This window comes from Scardinius erythrophthalmus, assembly GCF_964197995.2.
Source record: "Scardinius erythrophthalmus genome assembly, chromosome: 3".
NCBI classification, from domain to species: Eukaryota; Metazoa; Chordata; class Actinopteri; order Cypriniformes; family Leuciscidae; genus Scardinius; species Scardinius erythrophthalmus.
Window position 1 is genome coordinate 32,598,245 of NC_138223.1, and position 12,418 is coordinate 32,610,662.

At 42.1% G+C, this 12,418-nt stretch overlaps 1 long non-coding RNA gene and 1 pseudogene across 2 annotated transcripts; both read left to right on the forward strand.

The window, feature by feature from the left end:
* Window positions 1-2,365: 2,365 nt before the first annotated feature.
* Window positions 2,366-10,175, forward strand: LOC308687753. The gene is made up of 3 exons (XR_014029792.1): window positions 2,366-2,596; window positions 2,890-3,008; window positions 9,492-10,175. It is a non-coding gene; the product is annotated as an uncharacterized lncRNA (long non-coding RNA).
* Window positions 6,748-8,461, forward strand: LOC308688869 (GTPase IMAP family member 9-like; annotated as a pseudogene). Its single transcript has 3 exons — window positions 6,748-6,817; window positions 7,390-8,167; window positions 8,391-8,461. The product of its transcript is annotated as a GTPase IMAP family member 9-like (transcript).
* Window positions 10,176-12,418: the final 2,243 nt, after the last annotated feature.

A 12,418-nucleotide genomic window follows, 5' to 3' on the forward strand; every position in this document is an offset into this window, starting at 1 on the left:
ACACACACACACACACACACACACACACACACACACACACACACACTTCAGAGTCAGATCCTACAGCAAGATTTGCTGATGCTTCAAAACAAAACATTTTGTACGATGTTTATTCATACCTGTTTGTTACAATTTTTTTTTTTGAGTTATTGATAGGTTTGTTTATTCTTACCTGTTTGGTATTATTTTGAGTTATTGAAATTTTATGTTATTTTTAGAAATAAATCATTGCTCTGTCTCTGTCTTTTCCTTATAGCATGGTCATATTTGTCTGTAAGCATGTTTGGCATCTTTGTCTCACCCAACACAAATGGTTTTTCAAAACATTTTACAATTTTAACTTATACATTTTAACACTTGAGAGGTTAAGTTTGTTACAACAATGATTTTATAGATTTCAGCCTATATGCAGCCATTGAGTACTACAGTCATCTGGCTATTGATATTTTTGCTTTTTTGTTATTTTTATACCAACATATGTCACCAGATGTCACCAAAGTCACCACATTTTTAGGTTTTGGCTGTCTGAACCTAATGGAATGTTTTTTTATTTCCTGAAGTAAAAGAAATATTATATATAACATAAAAATAAGCATATTTTACATAAAAAATATGGTACTTTTAGAGTTTTAGAGAAAAAATACCTCAAAAATCACAAAAAATTGCATAAATTGATAGATTTTATTTTATCGAAGATGGTGATATGGTGTTTATTTAAAAAATAAAATGGGTTCACACCTGAGGCCTTTGTGCCCACATTTGTCCACAAAAGATGAATTAAGGGATGCATGCTATACAAAGGATGATTGAGGGTTCAAACAGAATGTTCAAATCAGGGTATTTCTAAATGATGACAATGTTTTATGTAAAAATCATACTAACATAAGTGCACCTCAGGAAACTATATAAAATAATAAAAATGCAGTTTATGACCCCTTCAAGCACTATGATAATCCAGCACTATGATTAGCAGCACTATACCTACCTACTCCATTGATTTAGTATTAAACTTAATGTGGAATTTTATCTCAGGTGATCAAAATCAAGGCAGTTTCTAAAAAAAAAAAAAAAACTAAATTAAAGTATTTACTTTATCAAAGTACATTTATATACTTTGATAAAAATGACTGTTTAGAGTTCATGAAAACAAATAAAAATAAAACTTCAAAAACATCGCTCAAATGCCTCAGCATGCAGTGCTGCTTTGTTTCCTGTATGGATGGCAGTCATCACTATATTGTCACAGATTAAGAGACTCAGAGAAGATGAACTCAAGTCCAAGCTTATTGGAGGTGAAAACCGTGGTAACAGAGTAGAACTGATTTGAAAAATAACAGGAGAATGTCAGAGGAATCACACAAGGAAATAACAACAGGCAACAGAGGAATGAGGAAACAACAGAAAATCCACAGAGTAAATCACAGGTGAGTAATCCACGAGTACACCAGGGTCCTTGCAATGATACAATGAAGAGACAGACAACAAAGAAAGACATCAAGGTATGTCCGAATCCAATGTTTTGCTTTCTGTCTCTTGAGATGTTCAACTGACTGATTTTTGAAGACAGCATAGATGTATCCTTTGCTGCCCTTGATATCCCACAATCCTGTGCTTTCCATTGCTTGACAGCTAAGCTAAAAAATAAATATGGTGTCTGAAAGTTAGGTTGGTGGTCAGTTTCTGTGTAAACATACGTTTTTGACCAATGTTTTCCACTTTTAAAGTAATTTCTAAGAAATGATATTAAAGTAATTAAATATTCACTTCGTTATTACAAAAGTTCACTCTATAGATCATAAAACCGTAACGCTGCCTCAGAGGTCTGTGTAGTCTTTGATTGCTGGTAGATGAGGAGCAGGTGTAAGGGAGTAATTAGTCTGGGGAGAATGAGCAGTGTTCATGTGCTGCGTTCCAGTCCACTTTTAGACACGCACTTGCAAACTTCCCTAAGCACTTCCCCTCGGGGGAATCCCTGCCGCCATTTTGAAGTGCGTTCCACTTCGTGAAGTGGACGAGGGAAGTTTATATGGACAGACCCTCGTTCCCTCGATTTTGACCGAGGGAGCGAGTCTGCTTCAAATGTACACTTCAGGCACCTATATGTCCCACAATGCAACACGATTGTGACGTCACCGCATATCTCGTCTAATCACCACCACACAAACAACTCTATGATATATTAATTATAATTTTTTTTTAATTTAAAACAACCCAAACACACCTATAAACATTTGGATGCTGCATTAAACAAATTCTTAAAGGGAAAAAAATGTAAATAATAAATCAACTCCACAGCTGATTCCAAGTGATCAAGGGCTTAGGACGTTCCAGTTCAGCCCATTGCAGTTTCCGCCAGTAGTGGGCACTCGCAATGACGTACATCCGAGTGAACGAGAGGAAGGGAAGTTAGCAAGTGAAGGGCATGACAATTTTGGACTGGAACGCAGCCATGGAGTCGGACTCGGAGAGCTGGGTGGAGTGGGACGTGATCCATGAATAAAAACAAGTCTAGCAGGTTTATGGTCCTATATAGGGACAGAAAATTAAACTCTTCAATTGGAACCTGGACCTGGATTATTTGCTTCCAAAATGAGAGGTGAGAGAAAGAGCATGTAGGCTACACATATTAAATGATTTAAAGCTTGTGTAAGCTAATTAACAGGGGCACAAAATAGCAATACAAGATAAACAAGGAATAGGTATGAACAAAAAGGGTGAGTGCTTGCCTATATATAAGAAATTGAAACAGACTATAAGTGAAATACTAATTGAAATAATTTGAAAGCTTTGTAATCCACTTTAAAAGTATTGCTTTTTGATAAAAAAAGTTTTTACTCTTTTTCATATTCAAAAACAAGAACAACTGTTTTCACTTAACTTTCCCAACAGATATGGACAACAATGAGACTTCTAATGGACAAAAATCAAAAATGTCAAGGGGCTTGACTTTTTTGCTCTACTTTTTCATTGTATTTGTTATACTCCTTGTTGGGGTATGGATAAACCAGGTATGTATGGCATTTAAAACAGCCAGAAACCATATAATTATGGGTATGCTCCATTTCCTTGATACACCACTTCACCATTTTAAGTGAGATTCCAAATGACGGAGCATATAAGTTCCGTCCAAAGAGCACAGAACAAAGAAACAATGTTTGATCACTTCACAGGAAGTGGAGAGGAACATTTACTTGGTAGTCATTGCACACCACCACTTCAGCACTACAGGAAGTTTCTCTAAAATAAATTAGATGTATTTGGGTCTCTGGTATCATTGAAGAGTTTACTGAAGCTTAGATGTGGTTTTATATAAAGCAATTTATACAATTTATAAATATATGCATATTACTAGGATATTGGCTGTTTATTAGTGTTTATACAACACATATTAATGCCTTATTCTGCATGACCATAATAAGCAGTAATTATGAGTTTACTGAGGCAAAAGTCGTAGTTAATTGTTACAATTTCGGTTGAGGCAGAAGCAGGATCTAAGTGCAGCAGTAATATTTAATAAACAGTCTCAAACTAAACAAAATAAACTTGGAACAAAAACCAGAACAACCTACACTTTCAACGTAAAATAACTGACAAAGAACAAGACAGAACACAGGGTATAAATAGACAGAACTAAAGAGACAAATTAACAAGACACACCTGAAATGAACTAACTAATCAATAAGTAACTATGGAAACAAACAGGCAGGGGCGGAGGAAGACTGAACTGAACTAATAGACAGAACACAGACAAAGACAGAAATCAAAACAGACTGACAATGTAACATTAATACTGAGAGTGATAATAGAATATTAGTTAGAATTGGACCCTAATCTAAAGTGTGACCATATTATACTATACAGATATACTATGCCATTATAACTGAAAGTTATGTGAGTTTCATCTGTGCTTGTTGCAAGGTGTTCCAAATGATCACATTTTCTCAAGTGAAGTTCAGTGAGGATGTGAACAAACTAATATTGTCACGGATGCACACGGGAAGCAGGAAAATCCAAGTGCAGTAATTTATTAAGAGGGCAATCCAACATCGTTGTAATCCATGCAGAGGTCAAAAATCCAGAGAAGCAATCCAAACAAGAACAGATATAAACAGACAAGAAGTGTGGTGACACAAATTAACGACTCCGTCCACATACAGAAACAGGCAGAGAATAAATACACACAGATCTAACAGGGCTAACAATGAACAGCTGGGACAGATTACGGGCAACAGCTGAGTGTAATGAACAGTGATAAGTGACAGACAGAATGCTGGGAATTGTAGTCAATGTGAGGGACACCGTGAAAAACGAGACACAAACCAGACACTGTGACATAACCCCCCCTCTATGGAGCGGCTACCAGACGCTCCATGACAACACTAAAACACAACACAAGAGTTCAGGAGGGAGGTGGAATGGTGGAGGATCAGGGGGAGGGAAGGTGGGCCAGGTCCATGGGGGGAAACGGGGACAGGGAGTGACAGTTCATCTGGCGGCCAGAGCGGAGACAACAGTCCCTCGAGCGGCCAGGGCGGAGACTTTCCCTCGGGCGGCCAGGGCGGATCCAGCTGTGCAGGCGACCGGGACGGGGCAGGTCCTTCGGGCGGCCAAGGCGGAGACGACCCCTCAGGCGGCCACGGCGGAGACGACCCCTCGGGCGGCCAAGGCGGATCCGGCTGTGCAGGCGACCGGGACGGGGCAGGTCCTTCGGGCGGCCAAGGCGGAGACAACCCCTCGGGCGGCCACGGCGGAGACGACCCCTCGGGCGGCCACGGCGGAGACGACCCCTCGGGCGGCCACGGCGGAGACGACCCCTCGGGCGGCCACGGCAGAGACGACCCCTCGGGCGGCCACGGCAGAGACGACCCCTCGGGCGGCCACGGCAGAGACGACCCCTCGGGCGGCCACGGCAGAGACGACCCCTCGGGCGGCCACGGCAGAGACGACCCCTCGGGCGGCCACGGCAGAGACGACCCCTCGGGCGGCCACAGCGGATCCGGCTGTGCAGGCGACCGGGACGGGGCAGGTCCTTCGGGCGGCCAAGGCGGAGACAACCCCTCGGACGGCCTGGGCAGAAACTTTTCCTCAGGTGGCCAGGGCGAAGCAAGCTGTGCAGACGGCCAGGGCAGAAACGTCAGTCCATCGGGCGGCCAGGGCAGAGACCTTTCCTCAGGTGGCCAGGGCGAAGACTCTCCCTCGGGCGGCCAGGGCGGAGACTCTACCTCGGGCGGCCAGGGCGGAGACTTTCCCTCGGGCGGCCAGGGCGGAGACTTTCCCTCGGGCGGCCAGGGCGGAGACTTTCCCTCGGGCGGCCAGGGCGGAGACTTTCCCTCGGCCGGCCAGGGCGGAGACTTTCCCTCGGGCGGCCAGGGCGGAGACTTTCCCTCGGGCGGCCACGGCTCAGGAACTGGAACAGACACCACCGGTTCAGGCACTGGAACTGGCACCACCGGCTCAGGCACTGGAACTGGCACCACCGGCTCAGGCACTGGAACTGGCACCACCGGCTCAGGCACTGGAACTGGCACCACCGGCTCAGGCACTGGAACTGGCACCACCGGCTCAGGCACTGGAACCACCGGAACTGGCACTGGAACTGGCACCACCGACTCAGGCACTGGAACTGGCACCACCGTCTCAGGCACCACCGGTTCAGGCACTGGAACTGGCCCCACCGGTTCAGGCACTGGAACTGGCCCCACCGACTCAGGCACTGGAACTGGCCCCACCGACTCAGGCACTGGAACTGGCACCACCGACTCAGGCACTGGAACTGGCACCACCGACTCAGGCACTGGAACTGGCACCACCGGCCCAGGAACAGACACAGAAACAGACACAGGCACAGAAACAGACACAGGCACAGACCCAGGCACAGGCCCAGGAACAGACACAGGCTCCAGAACAGACACTGGCCCCAGCTCAGGAACAGACACTGGCACCACCGGCTCAGGAACAGACACTGGCACCACCGGCTCAGGAACAGACACTGGCACCACCGGCTCAGGAACAGACACTGGCACCACCGGCTCAGGAACAGACACTGGCACCACCGGCTCAGGAACAGACACTGGCACCACCGGCTCAGGAACAGACACTGGCTCCGGCTCAGGAACAGACACCACCGGCCCAAGTGTGTGCGTAGCCCACACACACCACATGGCTGTGGCCATAATGCCCAGTGTCGCGGTCACTGAGGGCTCAGGAACAGACGCCACCGGCTCAGGCTCAGGAACCGACACCACCGGCTCAGGAACAGACACAGGCTCGATGACGGCCATCTTGTCAGGGGACACAAGCTCGGCAAACGTGATGTGAACACTCTCGGCGGCGGCCATCTTGTCCGAAGACACAGGCTCAGCAGGTGTGACGTGAACAGGCTCGGCGGTGGCCATCTTGTCCGAAGACACAGGCTCGGCAGGCGTGACGTGAACAGGCTCGGCGGCGGCCATCTTATCCAAAGACACAGGCTCGGCAGGCGTGACGTGAACAGGCTCGGCGGCGGCCATCTTGTCCGAAGACACAGGCTCGGCAGGCGTGACGTGAACAGTCTCTGTGTCAGCCATCTTGTCCGAAGACACAGGCTCGGCAGGCGTGACGCAGACAGTCTCCGGCTGGGCAGACGGAATGTGAACAGTCTCTGACTGGGCAGACGTGACGTGGACAGTCTCTGACTGGGCAGACGGGACGCGGACAGTCTCTGACTGGGCCGACGCAGGTCTCCTCCTCCTTCTTCCCTTCTGACGGATGTGTACCGTCTCTGAACTGGACGAAACCATCGACGAAGTCCCAGCGCTCGATGAGACCCGTGGTGAAGGTTCAGCTATCCTGATTTCCTCATGCCTTTGTGCACATCTAGAAAAATACTCTAGTAAAGAGATGCCCTTCTCTCTCTCTGCGGGAGAAAGTTCGCTACGTGGAATCCACATAGTAACTGGGGACGAGATCCTACAAAAAATAATAAAAAATGAAAATTACCGCTGGATTTATGGTGACGGAGTCGTTCTGTCACGGAGGGCAGAGAAAACCCCTCGGGCGGCCACGGCGGTGAAGACCCCTCGGGCGGCCAGGGCGGTGAAGACCCCTCGGGCGGCCAGGGCGGTGAAAAACGAGACACAAACCAGACACTGTGACAAATATGTGATATATGTGAAATATAATATTATGTTCTTACCTTTCAGTTATATGACACCAAACAAAATCAACAAAATCCCAATTCAAGTGATTTAGGTACTGTTTATTTTATTTTTATTATTATTATTTTTTTAAAATCTCAAATACAGGTCTTAAAATATTGATTGATATAATACATACTTTTATTTATACCTTTATGATGAATAAGACAGTATATGAGGGCTAAATTAAAAGTAATTCTTATTAATCAACCAGGTGAACCGCTCCGAATTCTTTTGGTTGGAATGACAGGGGCAGGAAGAAGTGCAACAGGCAACACCATCCTGGGAAAAAAGGTTTTTAAATCCGAGATATCATCATCCTCTTTGACTATGCAATGTGAAAAAAAATAATGCAACAGTTAATGGAAGAAATATATTAGTTATTGACACCCCGGGTCTGTTTGACACCAGCTTAACTACAGCTGAGGTGGTCAACAGAATTAAGCATTGCATTTTACTCTCTGCTCCTGGTCCACATGTCTTCTTAGTTGTGATTCAGCTGGGCAGATTCACAGATGAAGAGGCAGAAGCTGTTAAAATCATTCAAGCAGTTTTTGGCGAGGAATCCTCGACATACACCATGGCACTGTTCACTCATGGAGATCGATTGCAGGACAAGAACATTCACACATTTGTGCGGGACAGCCCAAAACTGCTCAGTTTTATCAAAACATGCAGTGGAAGATTCCATGTGTTCAACAATAAAGAACAAAATCCTGAACAGGTTGTTCAGTTGTTTGAACAGATTGACAAAATAGTTACTGGGAATTATGGGCAACATTACACCAGTGAGATGCTTGAAACAGAGAAAGCGACTGAGGCGGAAAAATATCACATCCTGAAAGAGAACGAGGAGCAGAGAAAGAATGAAACAGAGGCTCTGAGGGCTAAACTTGAGGGTGAAGCTTTTGAAAAAGCTAAAGAAAAACTGGACAATGAATTTGAACAGCAGGCACAATTGCAAGCTGAGAAAAATATTCGTATGCGAAATGGTGGGGTCTCTTTTCTTAATTATGTAAGAACTTTTTTTTTTTCAAAAGAAAACTGAATCTTGAAAAGAGCAAAAATAAATAAATCACATAAAACCTTTCACTAAACTAAAAATTGAATAAATCTATATATATATTTAAAAACAAAAGTGAAACGAACATATAATATGCAGAATCTATAAATAAACTCTCCAGTGTCTGTGACTATCACATGCACTCCTTGCAGAGGAACTGGAAATAAGTTGCAAGAAAAATGCTGCATTAGAGTTTTACCACTTATCCCTTCAGTATGTGTAAAACAAAATAATACCCTGCGTAGACTTGCATGTCATCTCAAGCATATTGCACATATATATGCTTTATCCTTTATTTTACCAGGATTAATCCCATTGATATATCAATCTTTTCTACCAGGGAACCCTGGCCAAAATTGGCAGCACAAAAAAGTTTCACATAAACAGATAAAACAAAACAAAAAGTCTTATCAGCAGTCATAAGAAATATTACGTAAAACATACAGATGTTTCCTTCAGGTAGTACTCCAAAAGGTTTCTAAAAATATTTAAAGATGGAAGTGCTTCTAACAATATTCTGCATTTCATTCCATAGCCGAGGTATGGTGGCCGAGAGAGCTCAACGCGCTGCAACTGAAGAAAACACATGCATACAATATACAAAATGTATTAACAATATGTTCAATGTCATCAGAATACTAATAAGAAAGGAACAATGATCTGAAAACTAAAATCTGATCTGAACAATGATCTGAAAACTAAATGTTAGGTAATGCAGGGTCCAAAGATGAGACAATCACACACAGATATATAACGCATATTTTAAAAACTATTCTTGTATAAAATGTATATTTATTTGCAACAGTAATGTTAAAAGAAATAATAAGACATTTCTGGTAATAACAGCTATTCAGCTGATGGACATTGAGCTGCGTTGTCACGTGAACATCCCAGCTGTAAATAATGAGGAAATTACATTGTCTTTCGTTGCTCCCTTCATTAAGTGCGTTCAAAACAGCCAATGTTACATAATGACCCACAAGTGCCCTGCTCACTCCAAAGTGCCCACTTCAAGGGCTCTGCCGTCTGCTCTTCGAAGGAAGTAGGGCATAGGTATGCTCATGCACGTCCCAGGCGGGTTCGTCACTTATTGGGGTCCCCTGGAAACATTTCCGTGGTGGTCTGTGTTATATGCAGCGCATTTCTGTATTTGGTTGTGTTGAGTATTTGGAGCATACTCAATGTGTTGTGAAGCTGATGAAGATGTTTTCTTAATTTGCGGGTGTTTTTCTATTTGCATGTGTTTTCTTCAGTTGCAGCGCGTTGAGCTCTCTCAGCCACCGTACCTAGGAGCATAAAAGGAAAATTTTGCCAAACTCAGAAGATGCTCTTGGAGCAAAAAAAAAAAAAAAAAAGTAATTTAGAAGAAGGCCTAGTCCTATAATTACTGTGGTATATTATAATAAGAGATTATAAATATAAGTTGGCAATTTACCTAATAAAGCCTTGGCAATAAGCAGTAGCATATGCATTTTTCTCTTTTGGTACAAGAAGGACCAACCAACCTAACCTATTATAACTCTGATTATAAACTTGTAATGTGATGTAATTGACTATTTTATAATAATTATACTTTTCAATTGTGTATTGAGGGAAGATTATGGTATTGTACTTATACATCTGCCATAGGTATAGCAACAGCATGTTCCATCATTCCTATTGTCACCATTATGTTCAGTTATAATGGACTTTTTGTTTGCATTCACTAATTTCTGTCTCCCTTTGTTCATGTTCCCGCCAATCCTTGGTCGCCATGGTTTCTGTCATTATGAATTCATGTTTATCAGCTGTATATCCTAAATTACCTCGTTTGTATTCACTTCTTAAGTTTCTCCTTTACTGTCATTGAATGTCCGGTCGCGTTATATATGTGTGTGTTACTACCTGTTTGGATCGCTACCCATTTGGTTTATAAGTAAACTTTGTGTTGGAACCTTAGTCTTCTGTGTCTTCATCTGCCTGCCTGCATACACCATAACACATACACATTAAAGAAATATGTTTGATCATATGATCACGGCCTCACTACCACTTTACAGTTTAAGCTACAGGCACTCCACAGCAAATAAAGTCTAGTGTTCACTTTATCCATAATCCTATGCAGCATGCAACATTTTGACTAGTAAAAGAATTCATTAAATGTTAATTTGATGAGCCATAAATTACACCTGGTAAAGTAAATATGACATGAATAACTCCAGTTACTGAAACTGTGAACTAAAAAAGGCGAGGGAAAAAGGGGCTGGCTTTGAATGCTCAGCTCCTCATGACATGTTACCCAGAACTACTGTTGGAAACGCAGCTGGCCTGAAAGACTGGCCACTGACTGGTAGTGGTGTAGCAGACGAGCACACAGGGTAAAGCAGATGTTTTTGGTGGGCCATGATTAAGCATGTGACTGTATCAATTTTTTATGTTTTGATAATTGCTTAAGCTTTTATCATGATATACAGTATCGCGCTATTGAAAGTTGCAAAAAAAGTGTTGTCATACTTTAACAGGTTTAATCATTTCTTTCTCAAAACTAAAGAACTCTATGCACTTTTTGTGTATTCCTTTATTGTATTGAAATGTTCAAAGTAAACAAATGTTTCAAAAAGATTCATTTAGTTCAGGTGCTCCTCCTTTTGCTACCCTTGTTTGCTCACCCTATTTTTACCCTCAGTTTTGGTTTGCCCTTTGTTCTGGTATTAGTTGTGTATTTGCTATTTAGTTTCAGAGTTGTTTCTCCTCCGATTCCCTAGTCTTCTGTTCGTGAACTTAAATTAAACTTCCTTGGATTTTGATTCCTGCTTCCAGTGAGTGTCTGAACCAAACAGTGTGACAGTAACACTTTACAATGAGCTCTCATTAGTTAATGCATCAACTATAACATTAACAATGAGAAATAGCATTTGTTACAGAAGTTATTCTTTGTAAACGTTAGTTAAAAAAACAACCATGTTATCTCAGGTCCATTAAATAATACAGTTACAACTTTTGATTTTAATAATGTGTTATTAATATTCAGATTAACCACCTAAAATTAATAAATGCTTTAGAAGCATTGCTCATTGTCAGATTATGTTAATTAATGAAGTAACTAATGCTAATGAATTGTAAAGTGTTACCAAACAATAAAGAATCAGAACATTTTCAAACAATAACTATGGCAGGTTGTAGTCCAGATTAGAATGTAAAAATGTTTAAATTTGAAAATAAATAGCCTATTAAGTCTTTAAGTATTTGGTGCCTGAAGAAAAACATTGCGAATACAAAAATATGAGTGGCTGTTTGCATGGGTGTAAATTTCATCCAACAGTTGGGGGGACAATAAACAAAATTTCTCAATTTGTGAAGGGGACACAAATATTACAGCCAAAATTGTACTTGTAAGGATATGTGTACACAAAGGAAAGCCTTAGTATTATTAAGCTACAGTATTAAACAAGCTAAATAACGTTATAATCGTTAACATAGCAGACTCCTGGAAAAATACATTTTTGTCATGACTAATTTATTAATGACTCAGCATCATCTGTATAACTCTTTCAATATATCAGAACCCTCTGCTTTATTCTAGCTTCATGCATTCTTTTTCTTTTTTAATCAACACTTGAATGTGGGTATGGTAAGTTTAATAAACAAAGCAACATTTTGAGCAAAAGGCTGAGACAATCTTGTATTTGTAAAAAAAATTCACTTCAACCCTCAGATTTACACCTATGGCTGTTTGAAACAAAATACTGTTCAAAAACAGTGGGTTACCAATGTAATGGCTACATTTCTATTGAACCATAAGCGCCATCTGCTGTCAGTGATTAACCTATGTTTGGAGCATAAGGCCCATAAGAAATCCTCCCAAATGTGAATTCATGGGGAGTGAAACCAAACCTCAAAAAATAAAATCAAAAAATATTTTTTTTCTTAAATCAGTTGCAAATGCTACCTGTGCATGTATTAGTGAGTACACTGCAGGGGTGGGACAATGAAACTGAAACACTGGCCACTATAGTGTTGGAAGTTTCACGCCTAGATGCAGAGCCTGGTGGTTAGTCTTCACTGATTCCATCAGTAAGTGGAGAGTGTCAAATGTTGAATCAACTGAGCAACATACACAACATAATGGAAGACATAACAAATTTCAAAAGAAGACAAATTGTTGGTGCTCGTCTCGCTGGCTCGTCTGTGACCAGGACAG